Source organism: Alligator sinensis, unplaced genomic scaffold, assembly GCF_000455745.1.
Source record: "Alligator sinensis unplaced genomic scaffold, ASM45574v1 scaffold2595_1, whole genome shotgun sequence".
Lineage (NCBI taxonomy): Eukaryota > Metazoa > Chordata > Crocodylia > Alligatoridae > Alligator > Alligator sinensis.
The window spans coordinates 1-5552 of record NW_005844485.1 but is presented as its reverse complement, the minus strand read 5'-3'; the positions used below and the strand labels follow the sequence as shown (position 1 = coordinate 5552).

Here is a 5552-nt window from a genome sequence, read left to right as displayed (position 1 = left end):
TTCACCTCCTGCCCCGGCTCTGCTGGCGCTGTCCCAGCTTGTCTTGCAGATGCAGAGTGGTGCCGACCCCCTCGGGGACACCCCCTGTCCTGGCCTGGGCATCACGCCCTGGAGCCCCCTTCCCTCCCCACCCCAGGGCACAGACCCTTCCCTGCACCCTGTGTCCCCTGCCCCGATGCCCCCACAGCCCCCACACGGGCCCAGCTCCCTGCCCCTTGCCCCTGCCGGCCCCAGGCTCCTGCACGTGGCCGCAGTCCGCCCAGAGCCACGGGGGCTCCCCCACCGGGAAGAGGGCTGCAGTACTGGTAACCACGGGCGTGGGCTGGGACCGAGCTCCGATGCCTGCGGCTGGGCAGCTCCCAGGCTGGGCCCCGGTGCATCTCGCTGCATGCGTGCAGCTCCCAGCGCAGCGGGGCTGTATCTCAGGCCGTGTTGTGCTGCCGCAGGACCGATTCATCGCCTCATTCACGTGCCAGCAGTCACCGTTCAATTAGGGCTCTGTACTTGAAGCAGGATGTTATTGTTCATATTACTTGCTAAATGTACAGAGCTGCGCGATTCTCTCTCCCCCGATGTGTCCTTCACGAATGACACGCTTTTCTTGGCTGTAGATGAGCTTTGAACAAGGGCCCGGGCACCGGGAATAGGGGAGAGGGAATGAGAGCGTGCAGGTCGGGAGCGAGGGCCATGTGGTGGGGGGCTCCTGCCCCAGGGGATGCAGACCTGGGAGCGGGGGCGCAGCGTGCAGACCTGCGCCGAGGCTGTGGCCCTGACAGAGGGGTTTGAGCGGGGGCAGGAGGAGGACGAGAAGCTCCAGATGAGTCTTTCTCTCTGATTGTGGATGCTGGTGTCCCCGTCTCCATGTGCTTGGGGGATGTTCCCTCCCGCCGCGTCTCTCCCACATCCCAGCTTGGGAGGGGTTTGCAGACTGACAATGAGGGTCCCTGGTCTGCAGTGTGGTGCACAGGGGCCCGGGGGCCAAGGGATCCTGGTAGGGAGTGTGGTCCACCTGCGGGCTCAGGGGCAGGGGATGCAAATCAGGAATTAGGGGGGCGGGAGGGCTGCGGGGACAGGGGCTGCTGGTCGGGAGTGAGGGACATGGTGTGGGGGGAAGGGGGTCTGGAACCCCAGGGCAGGGGGCTCTGGCTGTGGAACACGGGGGTGGCCCAGGGCTCTGTGTGCACTGCAGGGGGGTAAGGGCTGCAGCCCCATCCGTGGCCGTGGGGGCTGTGCCCACATGCCGAAGCAGGACAGCGTCGATCACAGTAAGTATCGGGACCCGAGATGCGGCAGGAGCACGGGGGGCAGGACGTCGCCCCGGGGGCAGCTGTGCGGTGTCGGGGGCAGCCCGGCCTCCGAGGGGGCTGCAAAGCCGGCTTCACCTCCTGCCCTGGCTCTTGTGGCACTGGCCCAGCTCCTCTTGCAGATGCTGATTGCACTGCCGTGGTGCTGACACCCTCGGGGACACCCCCGGTCCTGGCCTGGGCATCACACCCTGGAGCCCCCTGCCCCGACGACCCTGCAGCCCCCACACGGGCCCAGCTCCCTGCCCCCTGCCCCTGCCGGCCCCAGGCTCCTGCACGTGGCCGCAGTCCGCCCAGAGCCACGGGGCTGCAGCTCCGGGACAGGGCTGCGACACTGGTCAGCACGGGGCTGGGCTGGGACCGAGCTCCGATGCCCGCCGCCGCCCAGGCTGGGCCCCGGTGCATCTCGCTGCATGCGTGCAGCTCCCAGCGCAGCGGGGCTGTATCTCAGGCCGTGTCGTGCTGCCGCAGGACCCATCGATCGCCTCATTCACGTGCCATCCTCATGCCCCCGGGAGCCCTCCATGCCCAGTAAGGGCTGGTGCCCAGTAAGGGCTGGTGCAAGGGACAGGGACAGGAGATCCCCCAGCGCCCCGGCTGGTTTGGGTACCGCTAAGCCAGGGCTCTGTCCTGCTGCAGACTCCCCCGAGCCCGAGCAGACCTGGGCGCTGTTGGCAGACAAATGCTGCTCGGGCTGGTGCCCCAGGCCAGGCCCTTCCCAGGGCAGGGACGGGGAGGTGGCTCGACCCTGTCCAGGAGCAGGAGGCACCGTCCCTCCGTGCAGAAATCTCTGCCACGACGTGCGGACCCAGCCCTGCTCCTGCAGGACAGCACCTCCTGTTCTGCCAGGGGTCTTGAGAGCATTTCCCCTGCCCTGGAGAGGACTGCCCTTGCATTTCTCCTGCCCTGCCCTTAGCCTGTGGATGTGACACAGCTCCAGCATCGCTCCAGCTTGTTCCCCGGGCGCCGTGTCCCTGCCGGCTCTGCATGGCGTTGTGATGACCGCCCCGGGCTGGGACAGAGTTACTGGGGCTCATCTCCAGCCTCGTGCGCTTAGCAAGAGCTGTGGGATGTGGAGTCTACCTTCTCCCCCCTCTTCCACACACCGCAGCCTCCGTCTGCCTTAGTCCCAGGCCAGTGCAGGAGACGAGCAGGGCTTTCCCCGTGCCCGCAGCCCCAGCGCTGCCCTGTGCGCTCTTCTGCGCCCGCAGGTGCTGGGACCCCGAGCAGCGCTGAGCAGAAACCTCCTGGAGAAGAGCCTGTGAAGCTGGAGCTGCAGAGGACTTGCCCAGGGGGACTGGAGGAGAGGGGCTCCCTGACTCCTGAGCCAGGCCCAGTGCAGTAGGCGCAGGACAGACGTCCAAAGCAGGGGCCGAGCCTGGAGGTGAGCAGGGCACAAGGTCCATTTGGGGCAGAGCCAGGAGGAGCCAGGGGGGCTGGAAATAATCTCGGGGATCAGAAAGACCTGAAGAGCGACAGGTCTGTGGTGCTGCAGGCTGCAACCAGCCCACGCTGGCATTAGCAGGAGCTCCCTCCCAAGTCCAGATACCGGGGGCGCTGGCACGGGACGGCCTGGTGAGAGTGCACGGAGATGGGGCTCCCTGCCTCCAAAAGTGCCAGCCTGACTTCCTGAAAGGACCAAGCCGACAGGCCGTGATGAGCGCCCATGTCCACAGCTGCATCCACCTCGTGTCAGCTGAGTAACGGGGGATGTTGCAGCCCTGCCTGTCCTGGCTCAGCCTGCAATGAGCTGTAGTGCCGAGTGATTGCAGACAGGGCGGTGGGGTTGGGAGCAGCTGGCCCAGGGGACACCGATGGTGCTACGCTTGTGCCCGCAGCTCCCGGCGGTGTGTGAGGACGTGGCAGTGTGTTTCACGCGGGAGGAGTGGGAGCTGCTGGACGATGAAGGCAAGGAGCTTTACCGGGACCAGATGCTGAGGCATTCCCGAGCCCTCGTTTCCCTGGGTAAGGCTCTGCTCCTGGCTCTCCCTGGAGCTGTGCAGACTCCAGCGTTTCATAGTCATCTCCCTGTGTTTCAAAGTCTCATCCTTGTGAGCTATTGGCTCGTGACTTAAACCCCCGTCCTCCCCACTGCTCTGTGGGGATCAGGCCTCTCCCACGTTTCACACTGCTATCTCCTCCTTCGTTTCGTCCAGCCGCCGTCCCCTGAGCCGTCCCCATTCGTGGGACTCCTGGGGCTTCCCTGCACAGCAGTGTCGTGGCAGCGCGGTCTCCCTTTGCCTTCCCAGCGTGCTCGTGTCATCTCCACTTCATTGTACAGAAATGCCCCAAGAGATGCTCCTTGGGGAACGGCTCTGGTTTCCTCCCTCTCTGGCCTCACGTTTCCTCTCCAGACACATTGCACAATCCCCGCGTGCTCGGTTCTGCAATGTCTAAATCCCTTTTCTTCCCCTTTGGCCACGACCCAGCAGAAGTTAATGGAAGTCTTATCAGGCTCTGCTGCTGCAACACGGGGACGAAGCATTTCCTCAGCTCGTCCTCTCGTGACGTATGCACACGGGACGTAACCCAGGTGCTTCTCCCAAGGGCTCGCCGGCAGCTGCTGGCCACGTTCCTCCCGCCTATCTTCATGTTCACAGACCAGGGACTCTGGCTTTGCTGTCGTCACGTTAAGACCTGGGCTCTAAGACCGGTTTTGTTCGATGTCTTCATCAGCGACCTGGGCGATGGCAGAGCGCGCCCTCAGCAAGTCTGCAGATGACACCAAGCTGGGGGTGTAGTAGATACGCCGGAGGGTTGGGCTAGGAGTTAGAGTGACCTAGACGCATTGGGGGATTGAGCCTCAAAAGAAATCTCCTGAGGTTCAACAAGGACAAGTGCAAGGTCCTGCACGTAGGAGGGAGCAATCCCCTGCACCAGTACAGGCTGGGGGTAACGGGCTGGGCAGCAGCTCTGCAGAAAAGGACCTGGGGGGACAGGGGACAAGAAGCTGAACAGGAGCCAGCAGTGTGCCCTTGGTGCCAAGAAGGGTAACGGCATTCGGGGCTGCATTGGGAGGAGCGGTGCCAGCAGATCGAGGGACGTGATCCTTCCCTCTATTCAGCACTGGGGAGGCCACATCTGGAGTCCTGTGTCCAGTTTTGGCCCCCCACTGCAGAAAGGATGTGGACACATTGGAGAGCGTCCAGTGGAGGGCAATGGAAATGGTTGTGGGGCTGGGGGACAGGACTGGGGAGGAGAGGCTGAGGGAACTGGGCTGATTTAGTCTGCAGAAGAGAAGACCGAGGGGGATTGATAGCAGCCTTCACCTCCCTGCAGGGGGGCTGCAAAGAGGATGGAGCTGGGCTGGTCTCAGTGGGGGCAGATGGCAGGACAGGGAGCAATGGGCTCCAGCTGCAGCAAGGGAAGTCGAAGTTGGAGATTAGGAAGAATGTGCTCACAAGGAGCGGGGAAGCACTGGACACGGCTCCCCGTCCCTGGTAAATGCACTTTCTAAACCAGGAGTGGTTGGTGCTTTGTTTCCTACGACCATCCCTCCACTGCTTGGGGGACAAGGACCATCATCTATCGAAGGTTTCTCCCTGCACTGCCTTCTCGTTCCTACACGCCCGTCCTCCCTTGGCCATCAAGGCCCTAATAGAAATCAGGAGTTCACTGGACCCATTCCCTCAGTCCCGGTTGGTTATGCTGCATGCAGTGCCCAGTCACTAACCCTCTGTAACCCCTGCCCCAAACAGGATAGCGAGGTCCCACCCCTGACTTCACCTGCCAGCTCCAGCAAGGCCAGGGGCAGCTCTGGGGCTGTGACGATGAGGACCGTGGGGAAATCTCCGCACCCGAGGAGCTGCTGCCAGGTGAGCTGCAGCTGTCCCTGCGCCCGACCCGCTCTCAGCAATGCGCCATGCCCAGAGCAACGGGGCTTGGAAACTGCAGACCTGCCCGGTGCTGCCCTCGCAGGGGTGACCCCGCACACCGCACGGCGTGCTGCCATGTGCGCCGGCAGGCGTCCTTCCCACGCCCGGAAATCCAGTGCTGTGCAGACAAGCGGCCGTTCCCCTCCTCCCCCTAACGACAGGGGTGAGGGCACAGCCAGGGTGGACACGACGGAGCTGGGGCTCTCCCTGGCTTCTCCGGAGCAGCAGGGAGCCCGGTTTTCCCGAAGGAAAAGTGCAAATTCTCTGAGAAAACCACAAATTTGTGAATAAAATTACAGGCCCCCCCACAGCCCCCACAAGCCCCGGCCCTGCTGGAGCCCCTCTCTCTCCTCCACAGTCTGCCCCCAGCCTT

The 5552-nt window shown here is 63.6% G+C and overlaps 1 long non-coding RNA gene across 1 annotated transcript; it reads left to right on the top strand.

Annotated features, from left to right (window-relative positions):
• The first annotated feature begins 2312 nt into the window (after positions 1-2312).
• Positions 2313-5096, top strand: LOC112549099. Its single transcript, XR_003092462.1, has 3 exons — positions 2313-2688; positions 3143-3269; positions 5003-5096. It is a non-coding gene; the product is annotated as an uncharacterized LOC112549099 (long non-coding RNA).
• Positions 5097-5552: the final 456 nt, after the last annotated feature.